This window comes from Ochotona princeps, chromosome 19 (genome assembly GCF_030435755.1).
Source record: "Ochotona princeps isolate mOchPri1 chromosome 19, mOchPri1.hap1, whole genome shotgun sequence".
Lineage (NCBI taxonomy): Eukaryota > Metazoa > Chordata > Mammalia > Lagomorpha > Ochotonidae > Ochotona > Ochotona princeps.
The window spans coordinates 31558293-31572388 of NC_080850.1; the positions used below are offsets into that span (position 1 = coordinate 31558293).

Consider the following 14096-nt stretch of genomic DNA (forward strand, 5'->3'; position numbering starts at 1 on the left):
AGTACTCAGTTATTAGCATTGCCTGGCCTGGCCCTAGTCATTTCAGGCCTTTGGGGAGTGAACCAGCAAATGGGAACTATTTTTCTGTGTGTGTGTCTCTGTCTTCTTCGTTTATTAAAAAAAAAAAAAAATCACAGGCACAGGTGTGCTGTCTCGGAGCTTTCCCGTTTTTCACCAGAGTATCCTGTCACTCCCAATACTGCCAACTTTGTGGGAACAGGTAGTAAACTTGAGGCCAGAGCAAGACCACTGTGACCAGCTGGTGATACTAAAGCCAGATAGGAAGTCCACCCTGTGTGCAGGGAGGGGTTTCTCTGGTGAGTCTTAGCCTTCAATCAAAGCTGCCCATCTGCACTGGAAATGGTTCTGCAAGGGGCAACTCTAGTGGGGATGGTGGGTGGAGGGGGTGGAACTGAGGAGAGAGAAATTTAAGAAAGCTCAAGCCTTTTCCCTGAAGGCTCCCATCACCTAAATCTGCTGAAATAAACTAATGAAACCAAATGACATGAGACGACCATACAAATGTGTTTGCTTGGGGTTTCCTGACATGGGAGCTTTCAGAATGAGAACCCTAAGCCCGGCTGAGCAACCGTTCTTGTGCTTAGGTTCCATGAAGTAGGGATAGCCACATAGGTGTAGGGTAGGCACACAAAGGCAGACACTGATGGAAGTGGACCAAATGGGGAAGCCAAGTGACACCAGTCTGCTCAGATTCTCTGCTTGGCCCTTCTGCTGAGGTGTTTGTTCCTCTGGGTCATGGGGCAGGACTTCTCTGGAATAAGTCATTTCTTTATGATCAGTTGTTACTCCAAGGAGGAGGCTAGAGCAATATTTTGAAATTTACGGCTGCTTTGGTGAATAGGAAGTCTGACTTTCTAGAACCTGCCTTGGGGAGAGGTGTTCTAGCCTCTCTGATTTGCCGTGGGAGGGAAGGAGGGACAAGAACAGAGGGCAAGGGCCTGGCGGCATGGCCTAGCGGCTAAAATCCTTGCCTTGAACGCCCCGGGATCCCATATGGGCGCCGGTTCTAATCCCGGCAGCTCCACTTCCCACCCAACTCCCTGGGAAAGCAGTCAAGGACAGCCCAAAGCTTTGGGACCCTGCACCCGCATGGGAGACCCGGAAGAAGTTCCTGGTTCCCGGCTTCAGATCGGCACAGCACCAGCCGTTGTGGTCACTTGGGGAGTGAATCATCGGACGGAAGATCTTCCTCTCTGTCTCTCCTCCTCTCTGTATATCTGACTTTGTAATAAAATAATAAATAAATCTTTAAAAAAAAACAGAACAGGGGGCAGAATATCAGACCCATTTCTCTTCTGAGGCCTTCATGTTGAGTCCCTATTTTCTGAACCCTGGCTGATTCATTCTGTCATTCAACAAGCATTTGCTGAGTGGTCCCTGTGCTGGTACTGGAATCCAGGGTGTAAACCTGACAAGATCCCTTAGGGTTACTAATGCTTTTTTTTCTCTCTCTCTTTTTAAAAATGCATCTATTTATTTGAAAACTAGAGTTACAGCCAGAGCAGGAAAGACAGACAGAAATACCTCCATTTAACGGTTCACTCCTCAAATAATTGCAATGGTCACAGCAGGGCCAGATGGCAAGCAGCCCAGAAATCCATCTGTGTCTCCTGTGTGGGTGGCACTTGGGCCATCCTCAACACCTTCCCAAGTGTGTCAGCATGAAGATGGGTAAAAGGCAGAGCAGCTGGGACTCTGAAATCAGTGTTCCAATATGGGATTCTGGGATTGCAGGCAACCACTTATCAGGTTATGTCACAGTACCACCACCAAGTAGTGTGTGTGTGTGTATGAGCACATGTGTTTTAAAGTTACTTAATTATTTGAAAGAGTGATTGGTGTGTGTGTGTTGGGGGTATCAACTGACTCCCTAAATGGCTGCAACAGTTGGGGCTGCAGAAAGCTGTAGTTGGAGCCAAGAACTCAAATTGGTTCGCACACATTAAGCCAAGAACTCGAATTGGTTCTGACACGTTAAGCAGAAACTTGTATCAAATAAATATTTGAGCCATCATCTACTGTCTCTCGGGATGTGCATCAGTGAGGAGCTAGAATTGGCAAAGTAGGCCGAACTGGGACCCAAGCACTCCTGATACAGGACACGGGAGTCCAGGTAATCTCAACCCCTGTGCCAAATGCCTGCTCTTTTCTGCTGACTCATTCCTTGAATGGCCACAATGGCCAGGCTGAAGCCAGGATCCAGAATCCAGGAACTTCTTCTGGGTCTCCCACATTGGTACAGGGGGCCAAACATTTGGGCCATGCGCTGCTGCTTTCCTAAGCACATTAGCAGGGGGCAGGATTGGAAGTGGAACAGCTACGACTCAAACAAGCACTCATATGGGATGCTGGTAGCAGCTTAACTCACTATACCACAGCACTAGCCCTGTCACTGTGCCTTTCAAGCAGGGGACAATAAACATTTTAAAATGTTAAGGTTGGGGCTGGTGTTGTGGTGTAGCAGCTAAAGACACTATATCTGATGCCAGCATACCGTTTGGGTGCCAGTTCATGTCCCAGCTGTTCTGCTTCCCACCCAGGTCTCTGCTAACGGCCTGGGAAATGCAGCAGAAGATGGGCCATGTGGCACCCCACCACTCATATGGAAGACCTGGACAAAATGCCAGGCTCTTAATTGCTGCCTGGCCCAGTCCTGGCTGTTGCAGTCTCTTGGAGATGGAAGCATTGCTCCATCTTTTTCTGTCTATATAATTCTTTTTAAAAAATTAAGATGGGGCCCAGTGTGATAGCGTAGCAGCTAAAGTTCTCGCCTTGAATGCGCCAGGATCCCATATGGGATCTGATTCTAACCTCAGTGGCTCCACTTCCCTTTCCAGCTCCCTGCTTGTGGCCAAGGAAAGCAGTCAAGAATGGCTCAAAGCTTTGGGACACTGTTACCTGTGTGGGAGACCCAGAAGAGGATCCTGGCTTTGGATTGGCTCAGTTCCAGCCATTGCGGCGGCTTGGGGAGTGAACTATTGGATGGAAGATCCTCCTCTCTGTCTCTTCACCTTTCTGTATATCTGCCTTTCCAATAAAAATAAATAAATCTTAAAAAAAAAACCTTATCTTGGGCCCGGCGGCGTGGCCTAGCAGCTAAAGTCCTCGCCTTGAACACCCCGGGATCCCATATGGGCGCCGGTTCTAATCCCGGCAACTCCACTTCCCATCCAGCTCCATGCCTGTTGCCTGGGAAAGCAGTTGAGGACGGCCCAATGCATTGGGACCCTGCACCCGTGTGGGAGGCCAGGAAGAGGTTCCTGGTTCCCGGCTTCGGATCGGCGCGCATCGACCCGTTGCGGCTCACTTGGGGAGTGACTCATCGGACGGAAGATCTTCCTCTCTGTCTCTCCTCCTCTCTGTATATCTGGCTTTGTAATAAAATAAATAAATCTTTTTTTAAAAAAAGAAAAAACCTTATCTGATAAATTTCTAAATGTAATACACAATTTTAATTCTGGGATAGATATCACCCTATTGTTTGCTAAGGGGGTTGTCTTTCTCCACACCTAACACAACCTTTCTACCCACAAGGCAGCTTGACCATTTAATGTGTTTATTGGCCATTTGTATTTCTTGCATAGAGACTTGCCCATCTCTGGTGATCTGAAGCCACATTTTTACCAGGAATGCCAGCAAGAGGCATGTAAGATCACATATGCATTCCAACTCTTGAGCAGCCCCTGCCTCCTGCACCTTTGCTCCTGAGGGGGAGGAAACCTCTGGCAGGAGTAGGATAGTAGGTTCTTTCTGCTCTGAGTGGCCTTTGCCTTGGAAGCCCCCACCAATGCCAGCAGTGACAAATAGTATCTGCTCCTAAGCTCAGTTTTAGGTGATAACTTCATGGGGGTGACAACAGAGTCTGCAAACTAAATGCAAGAATCATTGAGTTATCATGGGGAGCTCTCAAACATGTGGAGGTAGGGTTGCCACTTGAAAGAAATTCCCAGGACCAGTGTGGTAGCCTAGTGGCTAAAGTCCTCACCTGCAAGCGCCATGATCCCCTATGGGCACAGGTTCTAATCCTGATGGCTCTGTTTCCCATCCAGATCCCTGCTTGTGGCCTGGGAAAGCAGTTGAGGACGTCCTGAAACCTTGGGACCCTGCACCCGTGAGCCAGAGCGGAGCCAATCTGAACCCAGGAGCTTGGTGCTTTCTCTGGGTCTCCCACAGGGGTGCTAGGAGGTTCCTGGCTCCTGGCTTCAGGTCAGCTCAGCTGCCCTTGCTGTCAGCAAGAAAATCACTCTGGCTTGCAGCTTCCTTTCCTTTCATCCTGCCTCTTGTCCTGGGTCGGTAGACGGGCGGTTCCCTGGGCTCTGTACCTAGGGATGTCATTTTTAAGGAGCTTCATAGCTCTCTCCGCCCCCTCACACTTCCAGACACACTCCTTGGGGGTGGCAAGGTAGCAAGGAGGCGCTATTGAGGGCACCCCACTCTTTCTTGCCCTGACCTATCCCCGATGCTATGGACCCACAGTGGGGGAAGGGAGTAGGGAGGTCAGCCCCTGCGGCCCAGAGGTGGGATTTCCCACAGGTCCCGCCCAGGCCCCAAGTGGAGGGGGGAGACTATTGATTGCAGTCTCCAGGGAAGGAAAGGTGGCTGAGGGTTTCTGGCTCAGCTTCATCAACATCATAAAGGCCTCCCTAGCTAGAGTCCCGGGAGCTGCAGAGGCTTCCCAGGGGCTTTCACATCTGTCTTCTGGGCTCCTTTGATCCCTACCCGCACCCTGCTTGGGGGACCTGGGCGGAGCTTTCCAGCCCCGGCCCCTCACGCATAACAATGGGCCCTGCGGGAGCGCTGCCCACTCTGAAGCCTGCACTTCCAAAAGGCATGATAAAAGTTGTGGCTACCTTGTATTCAGGGCTTGCCAAACACCCAGTTGCTATAACCACTTTGGGAGAAGATAATCCGTCCTTAGCCGTGCAGCACGCAGAGGCAGCACGATGGGGGGCGGCGCCACGCGCCTGTGCCTGCGCCGTCTCAGCCCCTCGGCGGTGGCCCTTCCAAACCTGCGCTTCGCCCCCTTCTGCCGTGTGTCAGCTGGACCTTCCGCCGTCCGGGCTTTTTCCCAGACCCTCCTCTTGGCTCACCTCTCGCCCACCCGCCGCGTTTCTCTAAGTCCTCCTTTATCTGTCACTGTCTTTCCAGTTATTCAAGACATCCTGGAGGTCACAAAAGGATTAGTTTCCCAATCTTTCCCAGTCTGGCCACTCCTCTGCCCTTTCTGGTGCCACTGTGACCCAGTCCGCTTAGGGGTCAAAGGTTTCCAGTGTCGAGGAGGGGGACTCTATCATGCCTTCCTCACCTAGGGGTCAGTTCCTGGCCCTAGTCGGAATGTGTCTCCTGTTGAAGGCTGGGAGCTGGCCTCCACTGGAAGCTTCAAACCCTGTTTTCTCAAGGGGTGCAGGTCTGGGTCCGACCCAATACAGGTGTCCAGCAGGGCAGTGGAGGGTGGCAATCTGGACATCTTTTGAGTTCTGGTTCCACTGCTTGCTAGCTGCACAGCCTCTGTTAAAGTGCTTAGCACCTGGGCCCAGTGTGGTAGCCTAGTGGCTAAAGTCCTCACCATACAAGTACCAGGATCCTAAATGGCCACTGGTTCTGATCCCCGGGCCCTTCTTCCCATCCAACTCCCTAATTGTAGCCTGGGAAAGTACTGAAGGATGGCTCAAAGCCTTGGGACACTGCACCTGCGTGGGAGACCCGGAACAATCTCCAAGCTCCTGGCTTTGGATCAGCTCAGCTCTGGCCATTGCAGCCACTTGGGGAGTGAATCAGAGGAAGGAGGATCTTCCTCTCTGTCTCTCCTCTTCTCTGTATAGCTGACTTTCCAATAACAATAAAATAAATCTTAAATCTTGGACCAGAGGAGGAGCTATGCATTTTCAGTAGCATCTCGGGTAAGCAGAACCAGGTAAATATTGATCATTGCTTTGTGTCACCTACGGCAGGAAGCACTCTTAGAGCATCATCGGATGGCAGTCCAGGCTTCTAACAACCGCACCCCCTTAGCTGCCCCTAGGTCCCTCCATGCTCTCACAGCGTGATTGCTTCTGGTTTCCACAGTTCAACGCTGATGGATTGTGGCAGAACAAGAGGAAGGGGTCAGTGTTAGACATGGGTTCTGAGGGCAGTGCAGGGATGTGGAAGGGTTTACGGTCAGGGAGTCTATTCCAGGACCACGGAAGTGCCGCACAGCACAGACATCCTGCGCGCTTGCTTTGTCATGAAGCAGATGTTTTCACCCGGCTCTTCAACTATCTCTGCAGCTAGTACTACTTGCAGATCACATCAAGGGAAACTGGGGTATGGGAATATTAGTTTCCCCGAGGTCCCAGCTGGGACTTGACCCTGAAACCCGTTCCTTTAATCTTCAGGCTGGGCAGAAGCGGGGAGATGTGACCCCCGGGCCAGCGGTCAGGAGGTCCCAGCCCCAGTGCAGATAACTGCAGCCGCAGGGGTGTGCGAGCTTCCGCGGGCAGCGCCCCCTAGCGGAGCGGGGCCTCGGCACGCGGAGCGGTGATGTCACCGCTGGGAGGCCTGCCGGGAAAAGGGAGCTGCTGGCACGGTTCACCCGTGCGCTGAGCACGGCGCTGTGGGCTGTGCCTGTGGACTCTATCCGGGCTGTGCACTCTGCGCCCGCCCCAGTGCAGGACTTCGGATGCTGGAGTCGCCGAGAGCAAGGCAGTGCCTTCCCCACCCTCCATCTGTGTACTAGGGCAACTGCCATGGCCATGGTGGTCTGCCCCACTGGGCCCCTAAAGGTGCCCACCTCCTCGCCCTGTGTCTACTTCACTTACCAATATAGGGCTCTGCGTTGTCCTTGTGCCCCACCCTCGGACTGACTCTCATCCATACTGGCTCCTGGCCGGCACACACCCACTTTTCTCAGCCCCAAGTCTATCTCATTGTTTTCCTAATTCATGTCACATCCTCTCCGGGCTGCAAGCCACAGCGGCCAGCAATCGGCTCCCTTCAACATATTTTCTACTCTGCAGCTGCACAGGGGCTTCCTGTAGACTGTGTTGCCTAAGGGATTTCCATTCTTCAGTACCTGTCCTTTGGGGTAAAGATCCAATTCCTGCAGCCCCTTCGTAGCCTCACTGCATCAAATCGCTGCCGGGGACTTGCTAAACATGCAGACCCTGGGCCCCACCCCAGACCTTCCAAATCAGAAAGACCCACTTCCTGAGCTGCAGAACACCAGAATCCTCTTGTCCTACTGAATACGGAATAAACACAAGTCTAGGGTCTGTTCTGAGCTGGTATTTATGGGGCCTGTTCTCTTGATCAGGTACCCTGCTCTGTGAACCGAGTGGACCTGGGTTTGCTTGGGGGTGGGGAGAAGGAGGAGAGGAGGGAGGGGACAAAGCAGCAGAGGAACCAAACGCTGCTCAATCCTGCTCTTTTAGGAACTATCCCAGGGCCTCCGCAGGGCAGGGATGACCTGCCTCACTGGAGAGGTGTGGGCTCAGGGAGATGTCTTCTAGAATAACCACTGGTGTGGCCCGAGCCTTCTCAGGATGAAGGTCAAGGCCCTGACCTCTCCCTTTAGTTTGGAGGTTGAGGGAGGGTTTGAATTTGATTTTTTTGTTGAATATCAGAGGTATGGCAGCTATGATTTATTTTGACATTGTATTTATTTGAAAGGTAGACAGAAAGATATTTCATTCACTGGTTAGTTTCATTTCCCAAATGCTCACAATAGGCCAGAGCTGAGCCAGAACAAAACACAGGCGCCCAGAATTTAACCCAGGTCTCCCACATAGGTGGTGAGGGCCGAGGGATTTGAGCCATCACCTGCTGCTGCCTGGGGAAAAGAAGCAGAGCCAGGAGTGGAATCCAGGCACAAACATGGGATGCACATATCCCATATCGTGGCTTAACCTCTATGGCAAACATATGCCCCTGAAGGTATAGTTTTGTGGCTCCCCCCCAACCCCATTTATTTAACATTTATTTAGAAGGCTGAGCAACTGAGAGATCATTTTCTATCTGCTGGTTCACTCCCCAAATACCCACAGGGCCATGCTGAAGCCATGAGCCTGGAACCCAGTCCATATCTCCCACATGGGGCAGGGACCCAAGAACTTGAGCCACCTTCTGTTGCTCCCCAGGAGCATTAGTAGGGAGCTGGATTGGGGTGTGGGGGGCAGAGGTACCTGGACTTGAACCAGCACTCTAATATGGACTGCAGGTACTCCAAGCGGCAGGTTAACCCACTGCAGTATCTTCCCTGCAACTGTGCCCCCTTTTGGCTACTTGTCACGTGCCACTCTTCAACTGACATGTCGTCTCTCTCATACTTCAAACAATCCCTTTGTAGTCCAGGAAACTGAGGCTTGGAGAGTAAAACTCACACACTGGACGGGATTAGAGTCCAACACAGGGAGGAGGAGGGCGGGTGTGGCTGACCATCGGAGTCTTGCCCTGTGTCTGGGGCAGACATCTGGATCGTGAGGTGGAAGGAAAGGCCCATGCTGGCGAGGGTGCCCAGTGATAGTAACACTCCCCACCTGCCTGCTGAGGTGGTAGGCTTGCGCCACACCCCCTGGGCATTCCAGGGTTTCTGTTTTAGGTGATCAAATGCTCCCACTTAAGGAGTCCCAGCTTTGCCATAGTCTGGCTGTGGGACCTCAGACATCTTCTCACCCTCTCTGGTCTCGGTCTTGTCTTTCTCAAAGGAGCCATGTTTGAAGCCTCCCAACCCAGCCTCCCATGGTACCTCCATAGCATCATTAAACTCAGACATCAGGGCCTGGCACGGTAGCCTAGTTGCTAAAGTCCTCACTTTGCATGCGTTGAGATCCCATATGGGTGCCGGTTCTAATCCTGTCTGCTCTACTTCCCATCTAGCTCCCTGATTGCGGCCTGGGAAAGCAATCGCGGACTCTGCACCTGTGTGGGAGACCCAGAAGAAGCTCCTGGCTTCAGATTGTCTCAGCTCCAGCTGTTGTGGCCACTTGGGGAGTGGACCAGCAGACAGATCTTTTTCTCTGTGTCTCTTCTCTCTGTAAATCTGCCTTTCCAATAAAAATAAATAAATAAATCTTAAAAAAAAAACCCTCAGACATCAGAACTGCTTTAATTAACTTCAATCTCTTCCCCAAGCAGGTGCTTCCCCTGACTCACAGGTGTCCTTTGCACACCTGACTTGCACAGGGAGGAAGGAGAGAGCCAAGGCCCCTCCATCCCTGAGCAGGTGACCTGTCCCACTCCTCCAACAGCTCTGGGTAACTTGCCTGCAGAGTGTCCAGGCACATCTTTCTCCTCTTTCTAGTCTGCATTCATTCATTTCTTCCCTTAAAACTGATAGTCTTGGGGCCAGCACCATGATAGAGCAGGCTGTGGCATGCACCACCATCCCATATGAGTGCAGGTTTGAGTACTGGCTGCGCCATTTCTGATCCAGCTCCTGCAAATGACCTGGGAGAGTAGCAGCTGATGGCAATGGCCTTGAGTCCCTGCATGCATGCCACAGACCTTGGAAGAAGCTCCTGGTTCCCAGCTTTGGGTCTTCAACTTTGGATCAAGCTCAACTTTGGGTCAAGCTCAACTTTGGCCAACTTGAGGAGTGAATCAGTAGATGGAAGGTCTGTCTCTCCTTTTCTCTCTCTCTCTGTACTTCTTTCAAGTAAAATAAATAAATTTTTAAAAAGCAAAACAAAATATAATAAAATTGACAGTCTTCTCTGTGCCAGGCCCTGGGATGAAGCCCTAATGTGGATGGACACAGCCTTGACTGTGAGGTCAATCGGCCACCAGGTGTCACTAGTGCCAGTCCCAGGGCCTCATGGAGGCCTGAGAAAAGCCGGGATGCGGAAGTGTGGGTGGGAGAACTCCCTTCTCAGCCAGCTTAAATCAGTAGCAGGTTCCTCAAGGGGAAAAAGAAAGGCCACTTCCTTGCCACTCTCCCAGAGTACAGACGGCCTTGTGACTTCCTCCACAGCCTCACTGGCCCAGACCTTGGGAATTCCCACCTTCTGAGCAAGTGGAAATTCCGTCATCCTGTATGCTCTCTCATGGAACCCACCAAGCACCTGTAAACCCTGTGGCTGACTGTAGCTCGGCTCCTCACAAGGCAGTCTGTGTTACTAGAAGGTTCTTCCTGATTTAGTGTCAGCATCTGACACTCATTTTGAGTTGTCCTACTTCTGCCTTCTGTGGTCACAAGGAGGAAGGCTCACAGTCTTTCCAAGATACTACTTATTTGCTCATTTATTTATTTGTGTTAAGATTTATTTGAAAGAGAGGGATATTCTCCAATTGGTGGTTTATGCTGCAAATGGCTGCAACAGCCAGGGCTGGGCCAAGCTCAAGCTAGGAGCCAGGAGTTTCTTCCTAGTTTCCCACATGAATGCAAGGGCCCTAGGACTTGGGCCATCCTCCTCTGCTTTCTCAGGAAGCAGTAGGAAGATGGAATCTGGAGTGGAGCTGGAACTCTGAACCCAATAATCCAGAATGGGTTGCAGGTATTCCAGGAAGCATCTCTATAGGCATTGGCCTCATTTTTTTTTTTAATGCGGAGGGTCCAGTACAGTAGCCTAGCGGCTAAAGTCCTTGCCTTGCATAAGCTGGGATCCTATATGGGCACTGGTTCTAATCCTGGCAGCCCCACTTCCCATCCAGCTCCCTGCCCGTGGCCTGGGAAAGCAGTTGAGGATGGCCCAAGCCCCGGGACCCTGCACCCGCGTGGGAGACCCAGAAGAAGCTCCTGGCTCCTGGCTTCGCATAGGGTTAGCTCTGGCCATTGTGGCCATTTGGGGAGTGAATCATCAGACAGGAGGTCTTCCTCTGACTCTCCTTCTCTCTGTGTATCTCTCCTGGTTTGGCATTTGAAGGCTTGTATAATGAGGACTTCACCACTTCAGTAACCTTTTTTAAAATTTTAGGTTCATTTTTTAAAGACTTATTTTTATTGGAAAGGCAGATTTATAGAGAGAAGGAGAGACAGAGAAAGATCTTCCATCTGCTAGTTCATTCTCCAAGTGGCTACAAGAGTCAGAGCTTAGCCAATCTGAAGCCAGGAGCCAGGAGTCTCTTCCAGGTCTCCCACGCCAGTACATGATCTCAAGGCTTTGGGCCATCCTCTGCTTCCTCAGGCCACAAGCAGAGAGATGGATGGGAAGTGGAGCAGCTGGGACATGAACTGGCATACATCTGAGATCCTAGTCCTTGGAGGTGGAAGATTCGCTGAGACATTGCACTCGGCCCTAGGTTCATTTATTTATTCATTTATTTCAAAGGCCAGAGTAAAACCAGGAGAAACATTGATCTTCTGCCTGCTGGCTCATGCGACTCACTGCTGCACATGACATCTATGGTGGACCCAAGATCTGGGAACTCCATCCATATTTCCCTTGTGAGTGACAGGAGCTCAAGGACATGACCATCATCTCCTTTCCAGGCACATATCAGGAAGCTGGATTAAAAGTAGAGACAAAACTGCAACATGGGATGTGGGTATCCCAAGTGATGGCTTAACCCCTGGACCACCATGCTTGCCCCAGCAACTTTCTTTCTCTTGCCTGTTCTAATGACCTTCTCAGGCCAGGCCCAGTCATGAACTGTGTTCTACCTGCCAGGTCCAGCTGATCTCCCTGCCTCCCAGACCCCTACCAGTCCCCACTGCTCTCAGCCAGGTCACATCTTGTTCTCCCTGAGTGCGCTTCCCTAGAGCCTTTTGCACTTGCAAGATCTCGACCAAAGCAGCTTCAGGTCAGTTAGCCTGGCATAGCAGGGAATGCACAGGGCAGGGGAAGGTGGCTCCATGACTGAAGCAAAGGTGTGGTTTTTTTCTTTAAAGCACCCTTTCAACATTGAACCTGCTCAATGCAGAAGAAACTCAAGTAAACATAATGAACAAAGAGTAAAAAAAAAAAAATCAGAGTAGCATCCAGATACCCATTGCACAGAGCAGTCACTGCTGATCTTCAGTTATGGTACCCTTCCAGACTTTTGCAGAAAACAACTGCAGGGAGAAAGAAATGTAGGGAGTTCTCCACATTCCTTGAAAATGGTTTCTAAGGGCCTGGTGCTATAGTCTAGTGGCTAAAGTCCTCACCTTGAACGCACCAGGAATCCCATATGGACACCAGTTCTAATCCCAGTGGCCCCACTCCCCATCCAGCTCCCTGCTTGTGGCCTAGGAAAGCAGTCGAGGACGGCCCAAAGCCTTGGGACCCTGCACCCACGTGGGAGACCTGCAAGAGCTCCAGGCTCCTGGCTTCGGCTTGGCTCAGCTCCAGAAGTTGCAGTCACTTGGGAAGTGAATCATGGGATGGAAGATCTTCCTCTCTGTCTTTTCTCCTCTCTATATTCTGACTTTGCAATAAAAATAAATAAATCTTTTTAAAAAGAGTCTTGTTTAAAACAAACAAACAAAGAAAATGGTTTCTAAGAACCAGAAGCATTCTGGGAAGCCTTTCCTCATTGCTCCTGAAAATGAATTTGTGTCTCTTCCAAGGTTGGGTTGTGCTGTAGGGTGGGGTCCAGGTGAGAGCCCTCTGACTGACTAGGAATAAATTAGTGCTGCTCTGTTGGTGCCATCCAGACTCCATCCCCAGGTCCACCACTAGCCTTGCAAACAGCTTATCAGTTGGTGGGATGGAAGCCAAACGTACTCCCCAGCCTGCAGTACAACTCAAAGCATGAAACATGTCTTGGTGCCTACGCCCTCTTATAAAGTGCAGGTGAAGGCAGAGGAACTGTGCACCACAACTACCACCAGGCTTCAAGTCTCCAGTTGATCATTTACTTGGCCCAGATTTTGACTTCACTGAACCTCAGATTATGCATCTGTAAAACAGTGAAACAGTGTTCGGGGTGGGAGGGAGGTCAGTGTTGCGGTCACAGCTGATGAAGTTACTGCTTTGTGATGCTGGCATCCCATAGTGGAGTGATGGTTCAAGTCCTGGTTGCTGATGTAGCTGTTTCCTGATGCAGTTGGGAAAGCAGCAGAAGATGACCCAAATATTTGTGCTCCTGTCACCCACGTGGGAGACACAGATGAAACTGCAAACTCCTGGCTGTGTCCTGGAACAGCTCAGGATTGTTGCAGCCATTTGGAAAGTGAACTAGTAGATGGAAGCACTTTATATTTCTGTCTTTCCCTTGTTCTCTTATCACTCCGCCTTTCCAAAATAAATAAATAAATAAACACCCAAAAAACAAAAATACTTTAAGATCAAAACAGTGACAGGATTATACCTGCCTGGCAGGGAGGTTGGAGGATTTGTGAACCCAGAAAAGCAGCAATTGGCTCAAGGTAAACACTATTTTAACTATGGTGCACACAGATGCCTTTTTAGCTGGAACTGCTGAGCTCCTTCCAAGAAGCTATGGGTGTGGTCATTTCCGCCATCCACCATCCGCCCCCTCCACCCCGAAGGGACAAGGGGGTGCCAACTTTGCTTGTTTGTAGGCCTTCTGCTTTCACCCAGCCCTTAACTTAAAAAGCTGCTGTTACAGGAAATAACTTTGCTCATTTCCCCGCCTTCCTCTTGATGTCACAGTGTTCAGAAAAAAAAAAAGATCCGTAGGTGGAAATCATAATTAAAAAGAATCACACAGGGAAGCGTCATGTGTGCGGGAGGAGTGTGTGCACTGCCCTGGCCTGGTGTGTGTGCAGTCCTACTCTATGTTGTGGGTAGAGTGCGTTTGTTTGCTGTGGCTGCCAGCAAGTGTCAGGGAGTTTCTGAGCAAACTAGTTTGGGGGTAGCAAGGGTGATGAAGTGGGGCTTTCTCAAGCTTGAGTCCCCCTCCAACTTGAGACAGCAGCCTGGCTCCTTCAGGCTTGGGAGAGGACACTTCCTCTTTTTCGAAAGGCAGGAAATAGTGCCCCTAAGGGTGCCGTGGGCAAGATGCCAGGGTTGCAGTGGGGTGGAGAGAACATAAATGGATTTTGCTGTTTCATTTTCAGGTTTTACTCGGAGAAGCTGCCCTGGTTGCTGGTAGCCGCTGGAGTGAGCCTCTTCTCACTGTCTTCTTTTAAGAGTCATCTGTGTCCAGGAAGCAGAAGGTAGGATTCGGAGGAGCCCAGCTGGTGTTCCAAGGCAGGGGAGCTGAGACCCAGA

At 50.8% G+C, this 14096-nt stretch overlaps 2 protein-coding genes across 4 annotated transcripts in view; one reads left to right on the top strand and one right to left on the bottom strand.

Annotated features, from left to right (window-relative positions):
- The window catches only part of UBE2D2 (ubiquitin conjugating enzyme E2 D2), a 75886-nt gene that overhangs the window by 58685 nt on the left and 3105 nt on the right, over nucleotides 1-14096 (bottom strand). The gene's annotated exons all lie outside the window — the stretch shown is intronic.
- Nucleotides 13597-14096, top strand: part of LOC101519929 (stimulator of interferon genes protein) — a 118730-nt gene continuing 118230 nt past the window's right edge. For 2 of the 3 annotated variants that reach the window (XM_058677803.1, XM_058677802.1), the window contains exon 1: nucleotides 13606-14041. The gene's annotated coding sequence lies outside the window, so the exon portion shown is untranslated. Of the gene's footprint in view, nucleotides 14042-14096 lie in introns of all 3 variants that reach the window. The other variant, XM_058677804.1, reaches the window with a different exon arrangement.